Below are 25736 nucleotides of genomic sequence, written 5' to 3'. Positions count from 1 at the left end.
CTGGTACCAACAACAGGCGGGTGGACCAATGGTACAGAATAGAGGACACAGAAACCAATCCACAAAACTACAACTATCTTATATTTGATAAAGGGGCTAAAAGCATGAAATGGAGGAAGGATAGCATCTTCAACAAATGGTGCTGGGAAAACTGGAAATCCATATGCAACAAAATGAAACTGAATCCCTTTCTCTCACCATGCACAAAAGTTAACTCAAAATGGATCAAGGAGCTTGATATCAAATCAGAGACATGGTGTCTGATAGAAGAAAAAGTTGGCTAAGATCTACATACAGTGGGGTCGGGCTCCAAATTCCTCATATAGGACACCCATAGCACAAGAGTTAATAATTAGAATCAACAAATGGGACTTACTCAAACTAAAAAGTTTTTTCTCAGCAAAAGAAACAATAAGAGAGGTAAATAGGGAGCCTACATCCTGGGAACAAATCTTTACTCCTCACACTTCAGATAGAGCCCTAATATCCAGAGTATACAAAGAACTCAAAAAATTAAACAATAAGAAAACAAATAACCCAATCAACAAATGGGCCAAGGACCTGAACAGACACTTCTCAGAGGAGGGCATACAATCAATCAACAAGTACATGAAAAAATGCTCACCATCTCTAGCAGTCAGAGAAATGAAAATCAAAACCACCCTAAGATATCATCTCACTCCAGTAAGATTGGCAGCCATTATGAAGTCAAACAACAACAAGTGTTGGCGAGGATGTGGGGAAAAGGGTACACTTGTACATTGCTGGTGGGACTGCAAATTGGTGAGGCCAATTTGGAAAGCAGTATGGAGATTCCTGGGAAAGCTGGGAATGTATCCACCATTTGACCCAGCTATTGCCCTTCTCGGACTATTCCCTAAAGACCTAAAAAGAGCATGCTGCAGGGACACTGCTACATCGATGTTCATAGCAGCACAATTCAAAAGCAAGACTGTGGAATCAACCTAGATGCCCTTCAATAGATGAATGGATAAAAAAAGTGGCATTTATACACAATGGAGTATTACTCTGCATTAAAAATGATAAAATCATAGAATTTGCAGGGAAATGGATGGCATTAGAGCAGATTATGCTAAGTAAAGCTAGCCAATCCCTAAAAAACAAATGCCAAATGTTTCTTTGATATAATGATATAATGAGAGTAACTAAGAACAGAGTTGGGAGGAAGAGCATGAGAAGAAGATTAACATAAACAGGGACGAGAGGTGGGAGGGAAAAGGAGAGAGAAGGGAAATTGCACGGAAGGCAGCAGAATACAACAGACACTAGTATAGCAATATGTAAAACAGTGGATGTGTAACCAATGTGATGCTGCAATCTGTATACGGGGTAAAAATGGGAGCTCATAACCCACTTGAATCAAACTGTGAAATATGATATGTCAAGAACTATGTAATGTTTTGAACAACCAACAATAAAAATTAGAAAAAAAAATCCATGCTATAAAAATAAAAACAAAACTAATGATGCCTAAGAATATATTTATAAGAAAATAAGAGCCTGGAGGAAAAAATGGATATAATCTAGATATTTACCCATATTGATTGGCAATGATTGGTACTCCAGCTATTTTATTAAATATTGTGAAGCATTAAAAATGGAGTTGAATATGTATAATTTGAAATGTATAATAATCATTTTTACACAAGAAAAACAAGTTGTAAAGCAATAGGTTTGATCTGACTTTTGTAAATCAAAGCAAAATGAAACCTATTCAATAATGGAATGATTTGGGAGTGATTTTTTGTGTATGTATGCATATAATATATATATATTATATGCATATAATATATTTGCACACATGTGTATACATTTTTGTATGCATATATATATATTTACAAATATATATACAGTATATATGTGTTTGTGCTCCTTGCAAATAGATTTAGCTTTTTAATGATGTGCCAGCCTAATGAGAATGTACCACAGAGATTGTGTTGCTTTTCCATCTTCCTCTATCCTGCTGCTGTGAACAGCTGGAAGCCAGAGACAGCCAAGCCTGAAGTTTTTGTGCAAAAACCAGAAACAATCTGCATTACCTGATAATAGATTTTATTTTATATGAGAGAGAAATACAATGATCTTGCTTAAGCCAACATTATAATCTTAAAAACAAATTCTTGCATGCATAGGCAAAACTTGTCCTAATAATGCAAGTCTCCTGGCAGACCACACATGGTTCTCCTTAGTGGAACATGTAGGCAGAGTACTTGTGCTGGTCCTCCAGCTTCCCTTTTGAGGTCAGCATCTCCACTGCAGCTGTTCCTGTCATGGTTCACTCTTCTAGGATAGACCTCAGCAGAAATTTTTGCCTTGAGAGCTGCTTTGAATCCAGAAAGAACCAGTTTTTGGATGTAATGCTTAGTATACTTTTATCTGGTTGTGAAATCTTTTTTAAAGTAGTTACTGTCTCTGTGATTTAACTTGGTATCAAAGTACTTCTTTCTTTACTCAACTGATTATTTCCTAGAATGTTTCAATTTTTTTTTGTCCACAGAGAGCTTGTCGCTGGGGATTCAGGTTGGGCCATCCCCAGCCAAAACCCTGTTCAGGAGGCTGCCTGTATCAGGTGGAGCCAGGAGGAAACTTTGCATCAGCCTCAGTAGGTGAGACATCTTTGTAAGAAATTTGATGTCCATTTAAGAGTTTAGTTCCTGGTCAGCCTGTGGTAGGAAATTTAAAATCTTGTCACAACTTTGCAAAATCTGTTTGTTTTTTCCCCATGAAAACGGTACCAAAGCATGTGTTCTCCCAAATTGCAATTCCAATCTCAGTGGTCTCCACATTATCTCCTTTACTTTCTGGAAAATCCCATCCCTGCTCCTTCAGGGTCCAGGTGTTCCCTTTAGTCTTCTCTTCAGAGTGTCGGGGGCCCTGGTGGAAATGCACAGGCAGTTCAGAAGAAACCTTGGCTTCCAAATTTCACCCCCCTCACCACGATCAAATGTAACACTTGATTTTCTTTTTTTTTTTTTTTAATTAATTTTTATTGTAGGTTGTTCAAAACATTACATAGTTTTTGATATATCATAATTCACACTTTGATTCAAGTGGGATATGAACTCCCATTTTTACCCCATATACAGATTGCAGAATCACATCAGTTGCACATTGATTTACATATTGCCATTCTGGAGTCTGTTGTATTCTGCTGCCTTTCCCATCCTCCGCTATCCCCCCTCCCCCCTCCCCTCCCCTCTTCTCTCTCTACCCCCTCTACTGTAATTCATTTCTCCCCCTTATATTTTCCCTCCTTTCCCCTCACTTCCTCTTGTATGTAATTTTGTATACCCCTGAGGGTCTCCTTCCATTTACATGCAATTTCCCTTCTCTCTCCCTTTCCCTCCCACCTCTCATCCCTGTTTAATGTTAATCTTCTTCTCATGCTCTTCTTCCCTACTCTGTTCTTAGTAACTCTCCTTATATCAAAGAAGACATTTGGCATTTGTTTTTAAGGGATTGGCTAGCTTCACTTAGCATAATCTGCTCTAATGCCATCCATTTCCCTCCAAATTCTATGATTTTGTCATTTCTTAATGCAGAGTAATACTCCATTGCGTATAAATGCCACATTTTTTTTTATCCATTCGTCTATTGAAGGGCATCTAGGTTGGTTCCACAGTCTTGCTATTGTGAATTGTGCTGCTATGAACATGGATGTAGCAGTGTCCCTATAGTGTGCTCTTTTTAGGTCTTTAGGGAATAGACCGAGTAGTGGAATAGCTGGATCAAATGGTGGTTCCATTCCGAGCTTTCCAAGAAATCTCCATACTGCTTTCCAAATTGGCCGCACCAATTTGCAGTCCCACCAGCAATGTACAAGAGTACCCTTTTCTCCACATCCTCGCCAGCACTTGTTGCTGTTTGACTTCCTAATGGCTGCCAATCTTACTGGAGTGAGATGGTATCTTAGGGTGGTTTTGATTTGCATTTCTCTGACTGCTAGAGATGGTGAGCATTTTTTCATATACTTGTTGATTGATTGTATGTCCTCCTCTGAGAAATTTCTGTTCAGGTCCTTGGCCCATTTGTTGATTGGGTTATTCGTTATCTCATTGTCTAATTTTTTTAGTTCTTTGTATATTCTGGATATTAGGGCTCTGTCTGAAGTGTGAGGAGTAAAGATTTGTTCCCAGGACGTAGGCTCCCTATTCACCTCTCTTATTGTTTCTTTTGCTGAGAAAAAACTTTTTAGTTTTAGTAAGTCCCATTTGTTGATTCTAGTTATTAACTGTTGTGCTATGGGTGTCCTATTGAGGAATTTGGAGCCCGACCCCACAGTATGTAGATCATAGCCAACTTTTTCTTCTATCAGACGCCATGTCTCTGATTTGATATCAAGTTCCTTGATCCACTTTGAGTTAACTTTTGTGCATGGCGAGAGAAAGGGATTCAGTTTCATTTTGTTGCATATGGATTTCCAGTTTTCCCAACACCATTTGTTGAAGATGCTATCCTTCTTCCATTTCATGCTTTTAGCCCCTTTATCAAATATAAGATAGTTGTAGTTTTGTGGATTGGTTTCTGTGTCCTCTATTCTGTACCATTGGTCCACCTGCCTGTTTTGGTACCAGTACCATGCTGTTTTTGTTACTATTGCTCTGTAGTATAGTTTGAAGTCTGGTATAGCTATGCCGCCTGATTCACATTTCCTGCTTAGAATTGTTTTTGCTATTCTGGGTCTTTTATTTTTCCATATGAATTTCATGATTGCTTTCTCTATTTCTACAAGAAATGCTTAGCATAGATTGCTTTTACAATGTTGAGGTATGTTCCTGTTATCCCTTTGATTTATGCTGTGTTGATCTTATAGCCTGCCACTTTGCTGAATTCATTTATTAGCTCTAATAGTTTCTTTGTAGACCCTTTTGGGTCTGCTAGGTATAGAATCATGTCATCTGCAAATAGTGATAATTTGAGTTCTTCTTTTCCTATTTTTATGCCTTTAATTTCTTTCGTCTGTCTAATTGCTCTGGCCAGTGATTCGAGAACTATGTTGAACAGAAGTGGTGAGAGAGGGCATCCCTGTCTTGTTCCAGATTTTAGAGGGAACGCCTTCAGTTTTTCTCCATTCAGAATGATGCTAGCCTGAGGCTTAGCCATCCCGGCTACCCTGCCGGTCCCGCTCTTGCCCTGCAAACAGCCACCCCGCCCGCCTGGGTCTTAGACACGCGGCGGCAGCCACCCGGCTTTACAAGCGCCCCCGGCGGCCCTGCTCTGCGAGAAGGGTCCCCGCCCTGCCGGCAGACAGCTCCCGCCATTCCGCTCTTGTTCTGCAAACAGCCAGCCCGCCCGCTTGGTTCTTAGCCACGAGGCTGCAGCCACCCGGCTTTACAAGCGCCCCCGGCGACCCTCCTCGGCGAGAAGGGTCCCCGCCCTGCCGGCAGACAGCTCCCGCCATTCCGCTCTCGTTCTGCAAACAGCCACCCCGCCCGCTTGGTTCTTAGCCACGAGGCTGCAGCCGCCCGGCTTTACAAGCGCCCCCGGCAACCCTGCTTGGCGAGAAGGGTCCCTGCCCGGCCAACAGACAGTTTCCGCCATCCCGGCTACCCTGCCGGTCCCGCTCTTGCCCTGCAAACAGCCACCCCGCCCGCCTGGGTCTTAGACACGCGGCGGCAGCCACCCGGCTTTACAAGCGCCCCCAGCGGCCCTGCTCGTCGAGAAGGGTCCCTGCCCGGCCGGCAGACAGCTCCCACCATCCCGGCACTCCTGGCGGCCCGCCCACTCTGCGAAGGGTTACCCCACCCGGCTCTTAGCCACGCGGGCGCCATCTGCCTGGCGCTGAGGGAGCCCCCGGCGGCCCAGCGCAGCCAGAAGGGTCCCCGCCTGGCCCGACAGAAGGCACGTGCCCTTCCGGCTCTGCTAACGGCCCTGCCCACCCAGGAAAGGGCTCCCCACCTTGAGAGGATGGGAAGGAAATCTAACCAAGCCTCTATGAATTAGCGAACTGGGATCTAAAACCAGAGATTATATCAGACCAGAGACAAGCCAGTTCCACCTCTCCCTTCGGTCACTCCTGCAAGGAGCCAGGGGCCCGCCATAGCAGAGAGGGGAAGTCACCAAAGATCGGCCAAAGAGATTCCTTCCCAGCGGACTCTAAATTAGCAGGAGCGGCGAGGGAGCCGGACGGAGCTGGCGGGAACCGCGGCAGCGGCACGGGAACCGGCGGGAGCTGAGGCGGCGCTGACGCAGGAGCCGGCGGGAGCCGCGCGGCGCGGGTCTCCCAGCTACAGCCCCCACCAGTGCTGACAACTGAGGTCTCTTGCACCAGATACGGGGGCGTGGCTACCAGAAGAACGAAACGCGATCAGTATGAAAAGACAAGGAAAGAAAGGACCACAAGCAATGCAGGTCAACTCAACTTTAGAAGGGGTAATATCTGCAGCAGATGGAATGTCAGATAAAGAATTCAGGATATACATGCTTCAGATGATCTGGAGTCTCAAGGAAGACATTAGACAGCAAAATCAGACAATGAAAGACCACTTCGACCACTTCGACAATAAATTACACAAACAAATCCAAGAAGCAAAAGATCAATTATACAGGGAGATAGAGGTTATAAAAAACAAACAAACAGAAATCCTGGAAATGCAGGAAACAATAAACCAACTTAAAAACTCAATTGAGAATACTACCAGCAGAGTAGAACACTTAGAAGATAGAACATCAGACAATGAAGACAAAGTATTTCAACTGGAGAAGAACATAGACAGCTCAGCAAAGCTGTTAAGAAACCATGAGCAGAACATTCAAGAAATATGGGATAACATAAAGAGACCCAACTTAAGGGTCATGGGGATACAGGAAGGTATTGAGGTCCAAACCAAAGGAATGACCAATCTATTCAACGAAATAATACGAGAAAACTTCCCAGACTTGAAGAATGAGACAGAATCCCAAATCCTAGAAGCCTACAGGACGCCGAATGTGCAAAATCATAAGAGAGCCACACCTAGACACATTATAATGAAGATGCCCAACATACAGAATAAGGAGAGAATTTTAAAAGCTACAAGAGAAAGGAAGCAGATTACATTTAGGGGTAAACCAATCAGGATAACAGCTGATCTTTCAACACAGACTCTGAAAGCTAGAAGATCCTGGAATAACATATTTCAAACGTTGAAAGAAAAGGGGTTCCAACCAAGAATTGTGTATCCCGCGAAATTAAGCTTCAGGATGGAAGATGAAATTAAAACCTTCCATGATAAACAAAAGTTAAAAGAATTTGCAGCTAGAAAACCAGCTCTTCAAAACATCCTCGGCAAAATATTACAGGAAGAGGAAATGGAAAATATCAATGAAAACCAACAGCGGGAGGTAGTACAGTAAAGGTGGGGGGGAATAATCAAAGAGGAAAACAAACCATGTTTAGTAACATAAATAAACAAATATGGCTGGAAGAACAAACCATATCTCAATAATAACTCTAAATGTTAATGGCTTAAACTCACCAATTAAGAGACACAGGCTAGCAGAATGGATCACTAAACAAGACCCAACAATATGCTGCCTTCAGGAGACACATCTGATAGGAAAAGACATACATAGACTGAAGGTGAAAGGTTGGGAAAAATCATATCACTCATATGGACTTCGCAAACAAGCAGGAGTGTCCATACTCATTTCAAATAAAATAGATTTCAAGCCAAAGTTAATCAAAAGGGATGAAGAGGGACACTACATACTTCTCAAGGGAACCATACACCAACAAGACATAACAATTATAAATATATATGCCCCAAACAATGGTGCAGCTATGTTCATCAAACAAACTCTTCTCAAGTTCAAGAGTCTAATAGACCACCATACAATAATCATGGGAGACTTCAACACTTGATTTTCTTTTAAAATTGTTTCCAGTACTACAGATTGAATCCCAGGGTTCTTACTGCTATGATGAATCCCCAGCTCTTTTTATATTTTATCTTGAGAGAGGGTCTTACAAAGTTTCTGAGAGTGGCCTCAAACTTGCCATTTATTTTCCTGCCTTAGCCAGCTGAGCGGCTGGGTAACAGGCCTGTGTCACCATGCCTGGCTGAGTGTAGACTTCAAAATGCTGACCTGTGCCTCAACACCACTGTTGAAGGGACCTGACCTGGAGAGCAAGGGTAGTTTCACAATCAGGGGAACACTTTGTCCCTAAGACTACTTAAAATTCCCTTTGTTTCTCTTCCCATGTTTTTCACAACAAAGCTGCTCTTAAACTCATCGTACGTCATTCCAAAAATTTCTGCAACTGTCTCCTGTGTGCGCTCCATACGTTATCATACCCACTGGCCTTGCTCCATTGCTCCCTCACAAAAGCCAGGATCCTGGTCCATGAAGAAAGGCTCCTCTGTAGAGTAGAGGAGGTAGAAAAGAGACGAAACTGGGACAAAGCAGAAAATGATTTTTTGAGGCTAGGAGCAAAGAAGGCCAGCAGCTATTATAGGTTAAGAATTTTTAGCCCAACACAGAAGGTAAGTGAATGTTCATCTTTTTCATTGTAAATTTAAAGTTTACATATTTGGTATCTTAATGTGGATCTGAAGCACTAATGGATTCCTTGGTCATTCATCCGTCCATGACTACTGTTAACCATACTACAGACCCTGCTTTTATGAACCAGGGCAAGGAGAGCCGCTTCTCCTAGAGAGCCAGCCAAAAATGTTAATTACCCTATTCCTCCTTTAATACCTATATGATGAATAGATTCTGGAACTTCAGTTTCCATTAATACAAGGTAGCTGTTGGCAAAAGTAGTCATAATATCAGACATGAAATCAGTGGATAGAAAGGGGAATGGATCTGGAAAGTTCATGAAAGAGGTATACTCGATTTTTTATGCACACTTAAAAAAAATAGCAGGACTATTTCTGACTGCAGATAAACAAATCACGAAAACTTCCAGATCCCTTCATTTTCTTGCAGTTTTGTATCCAGCAAAGATTGCAAAGTGCTGAAAGGCTCATCAGAGCCAGTGCATGTCTTCCCGGCCTTCCCCAGAAAAAAAGAGGACTCCAAAAGCAACCAGTGGTACAGCGAAGGAAACCAACAGAAAAAATCATGGAATTTTTTATTTTTCTTATAAAGAAAACTTAGAAATTGATATTTTATAGTTTCCTATTTACTGAAATAAAGGTTAATGGATTATAACAAGAATAATAATAAAATCAACCAAGTGGGTTCCAATGGGGAGATTTTGTCACATAAAAGATAGGCATTACAGCAGAGAAAGATACTTTTTGGGAAAACTATGTCTTATTGCAACAATTTAAGGTGCTTTCAGAATTTATCGACTAAATTCAGGAAAACATAGATACATGAAACAAGACATGAAAGGCTACATGATAAAAAGACAAAAAAAAGGAATTAAGAGGAAGCAAAAAATTTCTCTTCAATTCATCTCCTTAATAGAGGTTGCTTATGCATCTCATTATGGACTGCATTGTGGGCTGCCAAGGTACACGGGTTGAGGCTCTAACTCCGAGTATGAGTGTATTTGAAAGTAGAACCTGCCCGGAGGAAATCAAGTTTAAATGAGAGGATAAGAGTGGGTCCCAAATTCCAACAGTCCTGGTGACCTCATCAGAGAGGAAGAGACACCAGGAGCACGGGACAGGTGACAAGGCTGCCATGTGGGAGCCTGGAAGACACCTCTGCCCTACTAGAAAAATGCTGTGACAGCTTGACCTTTGACCTCAGAGAAACAAGGCTGTGGCACCTTGATGGAAGACTCCCAGCCTCCAGGACTGTGAGGAGATAAGCAAAGAATCCTTTAAATTTCTGGTGTTCAAACTGTGTGCCAGGACGCTTGAGCAGCACTATGAAAGCCCCATGGGATATTTAAAATGTTTGAGAGTGATAAAGGGACCCTGGATTCCTTTCAGATGCTGCACAATTTGCCATTCTGAGTTTGTAACTTTGATTTTGGATTGCACCACGTTCCTTCCTCTGATGTCATGTTTGTGAAAATGGAGTTGCTCAGTCTGACGCCAATATTTCTGAAGTTATGCTGTGATACACACATATGTTGTATTATTATGTAACTGTGGTTTTAGATTTTAAGGATGGATGTAAGTGACGTTAATTTTTTTTTTTATAATGACATCCATCAAGAAAGTTTGGAAACCTCAAAGTAAATTAAAGTAAGTTAAGGACATCGAACAGGAACAAAAGAGAAGTAAACAAAACCATTTATTATAAAAATAATAAAAATTAGGTTGTCTCAAAATTTTCCCTTGAAGGTAAATGCCAAATGCCTGAAGAAGTCTATATGAAAATGTAACCAAATTAATCTTGTTCAACTTCATATTTTTTGGTGAGAATTTGTTTATGGTATACGTTGTCTTAGTTCTTGAATGTCTGCTTTTATTTTTCAGTTGAATGGAATTACTAAGTGACATTAACAGTACAAATACTTAAACTAAACAAGAGATAAATTAAAATTACTATGCAGTAAGGAGGTCAGAATAAAAATGTATTGAGGGCTGGGGTTATGGCTCAATGGTAGAGCACTCGCCTAGCAAGTGCTGAGGCCCTGGGTTCGATCCTCAGCACCACATGAAAATAAATAAAATAAAGGTATGTGTCCAACTACAACTAAAAATTAAATATTTAAAAAAAATTAAAATGTATCAAAACCACAAATACCTGTATATGTGGTTTAAAGTCTACATAAAGGACAAATAAATTATTTTTAAAATATAAAATATTTAAAAATACATTTTAAAATAAAAATCTATACCTAGAACTCTTCCTTTCAGATAGTAAATATTAATATAATATGGACATTTTATCTATTAAATCTCTATTGAAATTTCTTTTTGTGTACATATACTTTATTTTAAGAATGACATGGGCCATGTTCTTTGAAGGAATTGAACTGATGCCCTTTTTTATTTTTTTTAGGGTCTTCAACAAAAGATTTTTTTAAAAAAAATTTTAATTTTAAATTGACAAATTATAGTTGTATATATTTATGGAGTAAAAATTGATTACAAAATTGGTGTATGTAATGTGGAATAATTAAACCAAAGTAATCAACATATCTTCATCTTAAGAACTTACTTTTGGAACTAAAAACGTTCAAAATTAACTCCTAGCAATTTTAACATGTACAACATAATGTTTACTCTATTCACCACACATGGACTATATCTCAAACTAAACAAAACTTACTCCTCTTGTCTGATTGAGACTTTGTACGCTTTTTTTCCGTCATATCCTCTTTCCTCCCACCTCCCAACCTCTGTAAACACCATTTTACTCTTTGCTTCTTTGAGTTCAGTTGTTTTAAATTCTACATTTAAGTGAGAACATGTTGTGCCTTTCTATGCCTACCTTATTTCACTCAGCACAATGTTCTCCAGTTGCATTTATGTTGTAGTATAGGACAAAATTTATTTAGGACTGAATAATGTTCTATCATGGATATATACCATGTTTTCTTTGTCCATTCATCTGCTGATGGACACATAGGTCAACTCCATAACATGGCTACTGTAAATAGTGCTGCAGTAAAGACAGGGGTGCAGGTATCTTTTCAATAACTAATTTCACATCTTTTGGGTAATACCAGGAGTGGGGTTTCTATATCTTAAGGTAATTGTACTTTAAGCATTTGTGAGGAACCTCCATACTATTTTCAATAATGGCTACAATAACTTGCTTTCTCACTAGCCATGTGCAAGGGTTCCCTTTTCTCCATATTCTTGCCAAAACTTGTCACCTTTTTCCTTTTTGGTAATAGCCATTCTGATGGATGTGAGGTGATGCTACATCATGCCTTCATTTGCATTTCCTTAATGGTTAGTGACATTGGGCATTTTCCTTATTACCTATGGCTATTTGTATGTCTTCTTCTGAGAAATGCCTGTTTGAATCCTTTGTCTATTTTTTATTGAATTATTTTTTCTATAGGCTTGTTTGAATTCCTTATGTTTCATATATAAACACTTCATCATGTGTATGGTTTACAGATATTTTCTCCTGTTCTTCAGGTTGACTGTGTTCTTTGCTGTGCAGAATCCTTTTATTTTGATGGAATCCCATTTGTTTTCATTTTCTTTTGTTTCCTGTGGTTTTGGGGGGTCATATCCAAAAACTGATAAACCAATGTGTAAAGATTTCCTGTGACATTTTATTTGCACTCTAGCTTACTTAGAAAACAAATTTTTAGAAGTCGTAGAAAAGTAAATTTCAGCAATGTTAGTCTATGATTATAAATCGAAGGAAAAGGAATCTAAATGAATGCAATTTCATTTATTTGATCATTGTGATTCCAAAGAAATACCTGTAGGAAAATATGTGCTGAGACACCTAACTTTCACTGTTTTAGGGTTGATTTTAGTAATAGAACTTTATGGAAGGGAAATACTTTAAAAAGTTCAAGTAAAAGTTAACATTCCTTCTATCTAGAATGCTGGTTATATCTCAACATTTTTATTTTTATTTATTTATTTTATTTTTTTTTATTGATTGTTCAAAACATTACAGAGCTCATGATATATCATCTTTCATACATTTGACTCGATTGGGTTATGAACTCCCATTTTTACCCCAAATACAAATTGCAGAATCACATCGGTTATACACTCACAATTTTTACATAATGGCATATTAGTGACTGTTGTGTTCTGCTACCATTCCTATCCCCTACTATCCCCCCTCCCCTCCCCTCCCCTCCCATCTTCCCTCTCTACCTCCTCTGCTGTTGTTTAATTCTCTCCCTTTTTTCCCTCCTCCTTTCCCCTCACAACCTCTTATAATTTTGTGTAACATTGAAGGTCTCCTACATTTTCCATATGCTTTCCCTTCTCTCTCCCTTTCTCTCCCCCCTTTGTTTAATGTTAGTCTTTTCCTCATGCTCTTCCTTCCTGTTCTGTTCTTAGTTGCTCTCTTTATATCAAAGAAGACATTTGGCATTTGTTTTTTAAGGATTGGCTAGCTTCGCTTAGCATAATCTGCTCTAATGCCATCCATTTCCCTGCAAATTCTATGATTTTGTCATTTTTAGTGCTGCATAATACTCCATTGTGTATAGATGCCACATTTTTTTTATCCATTCATCTATTGAAGGGCATCTAGGTTGGTTCCACAGTCTAGCTATTGTGAATTGTGCCGCTATAATCATTGATGTGGCAGTATTCCTATAGTACGCTATTTTAAGGACTTCAGGGAATAGTCCGAGAAGGGCGATAGCTGGGTCAAATGGTGGATCCATTCCCAGCTTTCCCAGGAATCTCCATACTGCTTTCCAAATTGGCCTCACCAATTTGCAGTCCCACCAGCAGTGTACAAGTGTACCCTTTTCCCCACATCCTCGCCAGCACTTGTTGTTGTTTGACTTCATAATGGCTGCCAATCTTACTGGAGTGAGATGGTATCTTAGGGTGGTTTTGATTTGCATTTCTCTGACTGCTAGAGATGGTGAGCATTTTTTCATGTACTTGTTGGTTGATTGTATGATCTCGACATTTTTATGACATGCATTTTTGCCGCAGTCCGGCTGCAGCAGAATATCGGGGGGGGCGACGAATGACTTGTATACGTTGATGCAGCAGGAATAGGAGCCCTTTATTGTAGGATAACAGAGGTATTTATACATTTTGCACAGCTTATCTTAATTAGCATAAACTAGATACAGCAGTCAACCAATAAGGAATCTCCACACTTAATGGCTCACTTTTGTTACTTCACAAACCACTCCCTCTGGCATTTGGCCAGGCGCCATCCAGACTTGTTTACAGACTTTAACATTTCTCTCGCAAAATAACAGGTGCCAATCTGACTTGTTTACAGACCTTAACACATTTTAATGATTTATAAATATCAAATTGTATCTTGTTGGGCATGTGCACTTGGCTTTTATTCTTCTAAAACTCACTTATCAAATTGTTTCTTAAGATTTCTAGTTTTTTATTATGTTAATTTTGAATGGAATAAGTACCGTTGGCTAAAACAAATCCCCAATGTACAGATATTTTTTATAATCCAGTGACTCAAATGTCAAAAATTATCACAAAAAGACTAAAAAAGTAAAAAGAAAATTAATAATAAGAATATGGTCTCTTGGAAGTAGCCGGAAGTGCAATCGTTCTAGCTAGCATGGCTGCTTCCTTCAGGCTGAGAAATAATGTGGTTGTTTTAGTCAGTTTTTTTTTTTTTTTTTTTTTTTTTGCCACTGTGACCTAAAAGACCTGACCAGCACAATTATAAAGGAGAGAGGTTTATTTGGGGGTGTATTCAGAGGTTTCCATCCATAGACAGCCTGCTCCATGCTGTGGTGCTAGAGGTGGGACTGAACATCATGGTAGAGTGTGTGGTGGAGGGAAGCAGCAGATCAGAAAGCAGAGGGACTCCAATGTCCAGATGCAAAATATATACCCTGTAGCCACACCCCCAATGAACCATTTCCTCTAGCCACACCGCCTGCCTCCAGTTAGCATCAGTTAATCCCATCAGAGATGGTTCCACTGATTCGGTGAAGGCTATAACTCAATCATTTCTCCTCCAAATCGTTTTGCATTGTCTCACACATGAGCTTTTGGGGGTCACCTCATATCCAAACCATAACAATGGCCTTGCCCATGAGTGAGGAAGGTCCTCATCCTCACCAGAGCCTCTGCCCTCCATCCTCTGATTTGTTCAAGAACAGTAGGGAAACAAAACTCCCAAGCAAAATACCTCTACAATCATCTGCAGGACGAGGATTCCACTGGTGCTGTCTTTACTGTGCTGCCCAACGCTGCTGTGCGTAGGGAACAAGGGGTTGTACACCATCCTGGGCCATGTCCTGTTGACTGTCTTGCTTTATTTTCTTAAGCTTCGAAAAAGATTAAAAACAAAAGTTTAGAAAGAGAATGTCTCCAAGTTGTTGCAGTCAGCTGTGAATAAGAGCTCTGGATGAAACAGCGTTTCAACTTCAGACACAAGCGCAGATTCTGGTACTTACAAAGTGGCTCTTTGACAAAGAAAGATCCTTGGAAAAACACATTTCAAATTCCTCTCTAAAATCTGTTGGCTTAGTGAAGCTCAGTTTCATGAGAAATGTCTTACTAGTGTATTAAAATATCTTATGGATGAAGAAAAACTTCATAAGTTTATATTCATTTTACTGAACCAGTAAATGGACCTTTAAATCAGGCCCACGTATAACAGAGCTCTCCTTAAAGTGCTGTATAAGCGAGCAGTAGTGTGGATATTTGATATATTAATTTCATGAGCACCCATCTTTTTCAAACTTTAAGTGCTTGAGGAACTTGGTGAGATATGGATTCTAGTTCGGTAGATCTTCATTAATTAGTAGAATTGCTGTCACATGAACCTTGGGTAGCAAAGATGTTGACAGATTCAGAATGATGACCAAGTTCAAGTGCAAATGAAAACAAGGAGATAGCAAATAAAGAGCCTGTGAACTAATATGAGAGCTTTTAGTATCACATTGAAAGTTACAGGAATCTGGTCTTTCAGAATTTTACAGTAGAATTTTATTTTAGAAAAGGAACAGGGAATGAAATTGACCAAATTATACAGTTGTACTGTGCACATGTATGCATATTCAACAACAGTTCCACCACTAGATATAATTCTAATCTTCTAATAAAATGGGAGAAAGATTGATATGCAAAAAAAAAAAAAAAATCACTCTGAAAGTTGGAGAGAAACTGATCTGGAGCCAGAGAAGCTAGAAGACAAGCAATATCTCAGTTGTGCAGGGAGAACCATTTTAAGGGCTGTGGTCCAGAGACCATAGAGATACTAAACTTGACAGTTACACCCTAGATTATGGTGCCAGTTAAGTGAGGCTTCTATTGTTACTTGTAATTCTGTGAACTGTAAAGAGATCCTGCTTCCCACAAGGTAAACAACACCTCTGAGTGTAAGTAACCGCCTGTTTTGCTTCTCCTAACCTGTCTTGTAAATATTATTGGATTATGGAAGTACACATTGTCAGGAGCCACAGGACACTTTGTATCTAACCATGAGACCTGCTGAATAGAAGCTTCTTGAAGTTTGAAATAAGTTGCTTATTAACACTAGTTTGTTTCTAAGCTAGAATAATATATGGGATATTACTGTAACATGGAAGTGACCACTGCCATTTATCATCTAAATATAAGCCTTTTAATATATCCCTCAAGACATAAATTAATATAATAAAAAGAAACTTAGTATAGCCAACTGCATCTAGATCCCTAGTAAAAATGAGTTTCTAACATTCTCTTTTTATCCCCTTTGGTGCTAGGGATTGAACGCAGCACCTTATCACTGACCAACATTCCCACCCTTTCAGTTTTTTATTTTGATACAGGCTCTGGCTACAAGGCTATCTTTGGACTTGAGATCTGCCTGCCTCAACTTCTCAAGCCACTGGAGAGTGACTAATGTTATTCTGTCATGGAGACTTTTAAGTGAACACCATCCCAAAGAGGTAAAAACACAATGCTGAATCAGTGACTTTAATAATTCCTTCATTTTAATCCAAAGAAAGATACAGACAATTTTCACTAATATAAATTAGGTTTTCTAAGCCAACACAAACCAGGCACTAAACTCACATCAAAAGACTGTCTGAAGGGAGCCCTCGTTCTGGTCTTGCATGGGCATTCATAGGAATGATTGTAGGTGGGATTTTTAATACATTTAGAAGAAGAAAACTAAACAATAAGATAAATCAGAGGGCTGGGGATGTGGCTCAAGTGGTAACACGCTCGCCTGGCATGCACAGGGTGCTGGGTTCGATCCTCAGCACCACATAAAAATAAAATAAAGATGTTGTGTCCACCGAAAACTGAAAAATAAATATTAAAAAAATTTCTCTCTCTCTCTCTTTAAAAAAAAAAGATAAATCAGATAATGAAAATGGATATCTTAGTCTTTCGTAGAGCTCCCTCAATGTGTGGAACACAATCTAACACATAGTAGGAGTGTGAGGCCAAATGTTGACTGGACATAGCTTTTCACTTAACTCCAGATGTTTATTATTTTGCTTCTGGGAGAGCTGATTTTTCTAATATCCTTGCTATTTGTAGTGCTAGTGAAGGATAAATGTGGGCTGTGGACTGTGTGTGTGTGTGTGTGTGTGTGTGTGTGTTCGTTCCTGGGTCCGAGAGAATTTTAACATGAGGGAAGTATTAAGTATTGTCTTTCTCAGGAAGAGAATGTAGAAATCTTTCCAGGAGAAAAGGGAAGGGTGAAGGGAATTCCCACAGCTGACCTAAGAGGCTGTGCTTCCTCCCATTGGGAATGTGGAGAGAGACCCCTGCACCGTGAGCAATAGAGCCACCATGCAGTTGAGACGTGATGATGTGTTCAGGCCAAAAGGAGTAGACGCAGTTGGTGCTCCTTCATGGCTATTCTTTCTAAGCTCTCATGTGGCCCAGAATGCATTTAGAGATTTCCAAGATGGGGAAAGAAGCCTGAGTTTGGAACCTGCAAGCCTATTACAGGGCTTCTGCAGAAAAGAGTAATGTGATCTCAGGCCAGAGACAAAAGTGCACTGCTTAGACAGAAGCTGAAGTGATGATACGGCCCAAATCACGGCATGTGGAGTCAGGAAAGGGACACCAGGCTCTGGGCTTACTGGAAGCGCATACCACTGGATTCACCAACTATTGACCGGGGAGCAGATGCCAGCAGGAAGCAAGTGACCAGGAGGGATGAGGATACTGTGTTGCCAAGGCAATCAGGGACCCAGAGCACAGGACAGTGTCCAGCACAGAGGCCCAAGGGCCATTCCCCTCTATTGGGGTTATGTGTGATTGTTCTTTCTCATTTCATGATCGGGGATGTAAATTAGATCATGATTGCTTTAATAAAATGGTTGCATTTTCAAAGTGACTATGACATACATTATTTTAAAGAATTGGTAATAATTTCTTTGCCTTTTACTTGATTGAAAACTAAACAATTGTGACATTTTTGGTTCCAAAGCGAGAAGCTTTTGTTTTCTAACCTTTAAATTAAAAAAAATTGTCAATTTAAATTCAAACTGCATGTTACTGAAAATTAAGCATGATCTTTCTTAACTGATTGTATACTCAGAGGTGAGTATATAATCATTATCATGCCTGTTTTACATGGTAAACTCACTGTCTTTGTGAATGAGGACATAATATGTAAGGATATTAAAATATTCCACATTTCTCAAACTCACTAAGGACTGGGTTCTAGACCCTCCTATTGGCTTTCTTGTTTTTCTGTAGCATGTTGGCTTGGATCATTTTTCTATTATGGAACATTCTGAATGCTTTCAGGAGAAGTTGGTTTGTTTGTAATTCGTATGCTTCTACCTGTGGCACTTTAATATTTATGTGGGCACAGGCCTGAGGACGGACATGAAGGTGGATAAATGACCCCCTCCTAGGGATTTTACAAGCTCCTTGGCTCACTGGAAAAACTCATTTGGTAAATGGATCCTCACTGTACTATGAGATGTTTACCTAGTTCTTTTATGTAAGTTCAGCCTGCTTTGTTCTAGCATTAACTTGATTTCGTTATTTCTGGTAATCTCTTTCCATAGCATAACGATCAATCACTTCCTACAGCCTCAAATGACCCTTTTCCACATATAAAATGATCAATCCTGTGAAAAGAGAAATCAGACTATTTTCAGGTTGTGCTTATGTTAGTATTACATTTTAAAGCTGATTTTCTAGAAACTTTTCTTATCTGTGATAGAGGAGTTAATCCATGAAAAAATGATTTTAAAAAATTCTGTTCACTTTAATCTCTTTATTACATATAGATATATTTCTCTAAAACCGTAAAATGTAAAAAAAAACTCAAATAAATTGGGGATGTCCTGTATATGGACTTATCTAGTATACTTTTAGAGTGAATAAGCTGTATAATGTTTTTGGTTTTTGTTCAAAATCTTTTTTCCTGGAGAAGTTCCAGGTCATTGAATAGAAACAAAATATGACACAATTTAAAAAGGCTACTGTTGAGATTTTATTTTCTTTCAATGATGAATAAACATGTTTTTACATTAATGCATATTTGCTAAATACGACAGAAAATTCTTTGCAAATGTGAGAAAAACGAACACACGTCACATGCTAACTGTGGTGTAAGTTATGCCAACTGCGTTTCTAGGCACCAACACCAGAAGGCACTAAAACACTGTAGTTAGTTGTCTGCCTGCCAGGCGGGCTGTTCACAGCCTGTTCACACAGGGCAGGCTCTGTGCAGTATTACTCAATGCAAGGATTGACAGGAGGGGCACACTCTAGCCCCTTCATTTCAGAAGATGTTTAAACACAGTTTGTATTTTGTTTTCTTTCTGTACATGAGAGGAAATCTCTTCATAAGGGAAGCTCGAGAATGTGTTCCCTTCTTCTCTGTCTCTTCTTGATGGCAAGAATTAGGGATTTGGTATTTGAGATGGGGGGAGGGAAGGGACTGACTGCATTTGTTTAAGTTCATCAAGGTCACGAACATTAGGAAAGTGACAGGAAGACAGCATCAGGCAGAAGCTCAGGAATAAATTTATAAAGGATTAGAAGTGTGTACTCCTGGGGATGGTGGCGGAGGAAGAAACAATTTTAAATACCCCAGAAAAAACATAACTATTTTTCTTTTTTCCTCTCAAATGTTATTAAAACAACAAAATGATAGATTTTGAGATGGCATATTCTGATAAATGCAAAAGTTTGTAAGAAAAGCATATATTCTTGTATCATGCTGCTGTTAAAGTTAGAACATAGAATGAGAGATCACTGCTGTACTGTGGATGGAAAATATGTAATAGAAAGCAATCACAAAGTTAGGCATAATTCCAAAGTTGCTCTTTTTTTTAAAAAAAAAAATGTATTTAATAGTAAGTCCATAAGCACATAGCAGAATATTTCTGTTGTAAATTGCTTGAAATTCTCTATATAGTAATAAAAAGTACCATGATTTTTAGGCTTCTGACATTTAAACAAGCCAAATCATCAGATAGCAACAGAACTTGGTAATCACCAGTCGTCAGTGTTGCTGCCATATGCTCAGGCCCTGAGTAGGGCAGGGCTTTCTGTTCTCTGGGTTATCTTGAATTCTACAATCAAAAGATTTTATGATAATGAAAATCTTGTGGCAGCAGTAATGAAGATGCCATCATGAACGCTGACTCATTTAACTGTCCTAACATGTGAATGTGTAGGAGTAGATGTGTTGCATAATGGCCACATTATGTCGGAAATTCTCAGAAAAAGTTGTTTTAACTTTTTTTTTTTTTCCAGTGTTAGTGCTGGAGTTGAACCCAGGTGCTCATGCATGCTAAGTACTGTTACTGAGCTATGCTTGCAGCCAAGAAAAAAAAAAAAAATTGAAGCACAAAATAAATGACAAAACACCAAATATATAAAAAATTTTTAAAAACATAAATATTTGACTAAACAGGTTTACTGAAGTGATTCCTTTTTAAGAAATATGATAAGTGAGACTCACAATGGAAATCTATACACAGGTATGGAATATTTTAGATTATGCTTGAGGAAGATTCTGTTGCTTATTACTTCTAAACTTACTGTATATGCATGTATTCCCATTTATGGCCAGTAATCCAAAAAGAAATACTTAAAAGTTTGAAGTCCCCCTCTGGGTTTCTACAACTTGTAACAGAAAAGAATAAAGCAAACTAATCATGAACAAAAATTTTTTAAACCACAGATGCTTCTCAAAATTTTGTAGTGAACGTTGTTGGTGACAGCACAATTACTTTTGTTAAAACTAAAGTGACACAATTGTTATTTGATAGTGAAGATATTTTCAAATTTATTTCTCAGTTCTTCACTCTGAAATGAAAATTGCATAAAAATTTAACAATTTGCCAAATTTCAGGAGATAGTATTTGATGAAACTTTGCTTATTTTTCTGTAATACCCCTGAAAAGGAGAAAAATTATTCATGGTTCTTTTTGTCGTAGCTTATGTTTGCTTTGGGGGAGACAATTTCTTAGGACAAGGCCTTGAAAAGACCAAGGCTTTCAAGGTGGCTTTTAGCTCATCAACTTATACATACAGAATTTCAATTAAGGAACTTTAGTTACCAAATTAAATTGGTGCAACTGCAATTGTTGTTGGCATTGACTTCTTTTTTGTTGTACATACTAGACAACAGTTTTATGAATATATAAATTATGGAGAATATTTTATTTTTGTAAACCAAAACACAATTTCAGAGTCAACTGAAAGTTACCAAAATATATATTAATTGCATTTTATTTCTCCTTTTTACTGCTCTATATAATGGTTTTATGATTTAAAATCTCTTGGTATTTTATGCCTTTATCAGAACCTAAAAGAACATGAACTCTATACACAACTTAAACTTTGCCACTAGGACAGGAAGTTGTTGATAAGTATCTGAGAGCTCTTGGATCCTCAGAATCTCTAGAAGGTTGTTCACTGTGAGCTGATCATGATAACAGAAAATGCAAGTTGCTGATGTGGTTTTTTGAGGAAAGACTAATAAATGATGGGTAAAATAACAAAACAAAACAAAAGGCTCACACAATCTCATCCTGGGGGACTTCTGCTTCTGTGTCTAGGACTTTCCTTAATCTGAATAAGTGATTTGAGAATAAGATGCATACTATAAAAATGAATATTAACTGAATAAAAAGGCACTCTTGGGAGTAGATGAATAATCTAACTCATGATGAAAACTTGAAAAATATTGAAGGTTTGTGATGGAGTTCTAAGAGGCTGGGCCTCCCAGGTGGCTTGAATTGTTCATTCAGAAATTCAGTTTTGTTAACTTTAACGATAAATCTCTAATAAATACATGAATGATTAAAAGCTGGCAAGAAATAAAGCTAAAAAATATCCTCATATCTCAAATGATCTTTTATAAGAGATGATACAATTGCACTTCTTTTAACCCAATATTAGTTAACCACTTTTAGTGGTTACTTGTAGTAACACAAGTAACAAGTTACAGGTAACAAACCACAAATTGAAATATTCCATGATTTTCAACACTGCCAATGTTTTATACCATTATCATCATCATTGGACAAGTCACAAAAGCACTCTCCCTAGACTAGCATCAGAACGAAGTGTAGAGTTTAGAACTTATATTTTCCATGCTGGCCCTTTTAACCTGTTTTTGTGAAGAAATTTCATCAATGTCTATGACAGCATGGGGCCATGACAGATTCTAAATAAATTCCTCTCAACCCATGAATCTCCCTTCCAGATATTTACGTACCAGTAACTGAAAATCATAAAATGGGTATGTTTTGATTTATAAAGTACTGTCAGATTCCCATCGTTTACACATCAAGTTCAGTGATCTGCTGATATTAAATCATATTCTACATTTGAACTCCTCCATGCCAATGGGGGCTTTGTGTGTCCCTTTGCAAATTTCTAGTAATTTGCCAACTTTGACACATTGTATTCCAATTGAAATCCATTTACCTTAACAGAGTCTCTAGTTGCATCTCCTTGGTTACCACATGACACTCAAAATCATTAATTCTTAGAGGTTGGATTAACCAATATTATATTGAGTTTTCAGTTCTTATTATTAAAGACAAGATTTTCCTATGATTTGGGTTCTTAGAATCTGAAGTAGAAAAAGACATAGTTAAAAGAGCTAAGAATGTAATCTCTACAACATTGGTTTTACTCTGTGCATCTTCCTCCATTTGCTCTGTTGCCTCATGTCCCAATTTTTTAATAAATTTTTTTAATACCAAAGTCAGCTCACACACATAGCATGAAATCCTCAGATGGTTTCCCATGTCACTCAGAGGAAAATGCAGAGTTCCCACAGTCACTGACGGGACATGACAAGATCCTGGAGCATGCTCTGACAGCAGGTACCTCCCTCTCCTCACTCCATGCACACCCATCACCTTGCTGTGCTCTGTACCCTGCACACTCCATCCTCACAGCTACCCCTGGAAGCTCTTGGCCTGTGACACATTTTGCTGACATTCATGCATCTGGCTCCTTCATGATCTTTAGGTCTTTGCTCTGGAAACTTCTCAGTGAGGTCTTTCCTGATCTCCTTAAATAGAAAACTCCTTCTTTATCACCCTCATTTACTTTATTTATCTTCATAGAACTTATTGTCACCTGAATTCATAGTATATTTTACACATTCATGTTTGATTAATTATCTGTCTCAGTAGAGTATAATTTCCATATATTGTTCAAGATTATGTTATCAGTATCTAGCATAGAGTCAGGGACACAATAAATACCGAAAACATGTTTATTAAGCATAGAAGATTCCTACTTCATTTAAAATGATTTTGGCTCTTCTAGTTATTATGCCTTTCTATATGAATTTTAGAATTTTACCTTTATGTACAATAAAAGTTGAGATTTTCACAGGAATTGTGCTAAACTTGTATGCATCAATTTGAGGAAAATTAACTTCTTTACTTTGTTGGGTCTTCTAATCCATAAACAAGGTATGTCTTTTCATTTACTTAGATCTGTAATTTTCTTCATTGGCATCATGTGGTCTGGTATGTTTTGTTAGAATTATACCCTAGAATTTCATTTGGTGAACAATTGTGAATGGTATTATATTTCTAATTTTAATATTTATGTGTTCATTGCTAGTGCAGAGATATACAATTGGTTCTTAAATGTTTATTTTGTATCCTTGGAACTAGCTGAATTAATGTATCTCCAGGAAGGATTTTTATTGTTTGTTTGTTTTAATTTCTTGGGATTTCTTTGTATAGATAGTGATATCATTTGCATATAAGAACATTTTTATTTTTTTCCTTTCTGATTGGTTTGCCATTAATTTTTGCATTTAGGGGTGAGAGTGGCAATTCTAACCTTGGTTTTTTTCTGTTTATTTTTAATTTGTGAATTATAGTCATACATACTGATGGGATTTGTTGTTACATATTCATACATGTACACCTTGCCTTGTTAATAGAAGGGAATGGATTTAACTTTTAGTGTGAAATAAGTTAAATAAATAAAGGGGAAGCCATTAGTCTACTTGACAGGACATAGATTGACTATAGATTGTCTCTGTATCTGGGCTCTTATATAAGCAAAATGAAACTTGGAGTCATTTCTTAGAACTAACTTAAAACAAAAAGGCAAGCCTTTCTCAATCATAAGCAGCCAGTCAGCTAATTGGTTATATAACGAATAACTTCACTTTAGATTATATTAATATAATGCAACTGTCTAGCTATAGTAAATTATATAATTTTTTACTTCACTCCAGCATTCAGCCTATTGAAACTTATTGCTCATGGTAACGGAACACAGTTCTCTCTTTCGAGTGTTGCCCAATTCATGAATCATTTTTTTTTGCTTGAATAAACTCTGTTAATCTTACTTTGTCTCTAAAGTTTTTCTTTTAACATTTCTTTCAAATGTTAGCTGTAAGTTTTTTTGTCAATGTTCCTTACCAATTTGAGAAACTTTTCCTCTATTCCTGTTTTTTTGTGGGTTCTCATCATGAGTTGGTTTTGAATTTTGTTGAGTATCCTTTTGTTTTTTGCACTAATTCATGTGATTATGCTATTTTCTTCCTTATCCATTACTATAGTGGATTATGTTGATTTTCAAATACAATAAATGAATCAGCACTGCATTCCTGGAGTGAACTTTTCCTGAGCATAACATATACTTTATTTAAAAATATAGATGAATTTTATTTTAAAATAATCTGCTAAATATCTCTTTCCCCCTCTGTATTCATGAAGAGTATTGATCTGTCATTTTTGTCCTTTCTTTTTATTTTTTTTACTCTTTCTCTTTTTTTTAAATTTTCTTTTTTTTGAGGGGGGGATCCAGTTTTATAAATGAGTTGAGAAGTGTTCCCTTTTTTTTTTTTTTTTTAGGAAGAGATTTTGTAAAATTGGTCTTAATTCTTAAAATTTGATAGAATTACCCAGAACAAACATCTTAATCTGGAAATTTCTTCATTGGAAGTGTGAACACTATTTTATAAATCATGAACACTATTTTTTTTTTTTTTGATACTTCTAGGGCTGTGCAGTTATCTACTTTGTATGGAGGGAGCTGTGATTGCATTTTTGAGGAGTTTTGTCTTCAACATGAACTTTATGTGTGAAATTGTTCACGGCATTTCCTTATTTTCTTTCTGATATCTGCATGGACCGTGGTAATACTCTGTTTCACCCCAGCAGATATTGATCATCTGTATCTTCTCTCTTTCTCTCTTTGCTAGACTGGTTAGAAGTCCGCCAATTGTTTCGGTCTGTTCAAAAACCAGTTCTTGGTCCCATCACTTCCCTCTTGATGCACACCAGCGGAGGGTGCTTCTTGCTCCTCTTGGATGGGGCTGGGGGATTCTGGCTCCCCATGTGGTCTCCATGGATACCTGTCTGGGTACTGATCCCAATTCTGATTCTCCCTAAAGCCTGCTGGGAGCAGGGAGGATCCTCATTGCTCCTGGGGGGAGTAGGAATACAGGCTTGCCCGCCGCCTGCGGTGATGTGGAGGAGAAGCCCTCAGAACCTCTTAGCAAGGCGAGAAGGCCTGCTCTTGGACTCCTCCTACCCCTCCTACTCCCTACTTGGTTTCTCTGGCACAGCTGGCATGGGAGTTGGGACCACTCTCTACAGCCTCCTAGGATTGGATGTCGGAACTTTTCAGCTGGTCTTTGCTAGCATGGGAGGAAGCACAGCGCTTTCTGTTATTCTCTGAAAGCTTTCTTTCTTCCTAGGTTGCCCCCTTTCCTTGTTCTTTGGCTAGAAAAAACAGACTTTTTCTAGTGTTTTTTTTCTT

Source organism: Callospermophilus lateralis, chromosome 6 (genome assembly GCF_048772815.1).
Source record: "Callospermophilus lateralis isolate mCalLat2 chromosome 6, mCalLat2.hap1, whole genome shotgun sequence".
In the NCBI taxonomy this organism is placed as follows: Eukaryota; Metazoa; Chordata; class Mammalia; order Rodentia; family Sciuridae; genus Callospermophilus; species Callospermophilus lateralis.
The sequence above is the reverse complement of the archived record's forward strand: the minus strand, read 5'-3'. Positions refer to the sequence as shown.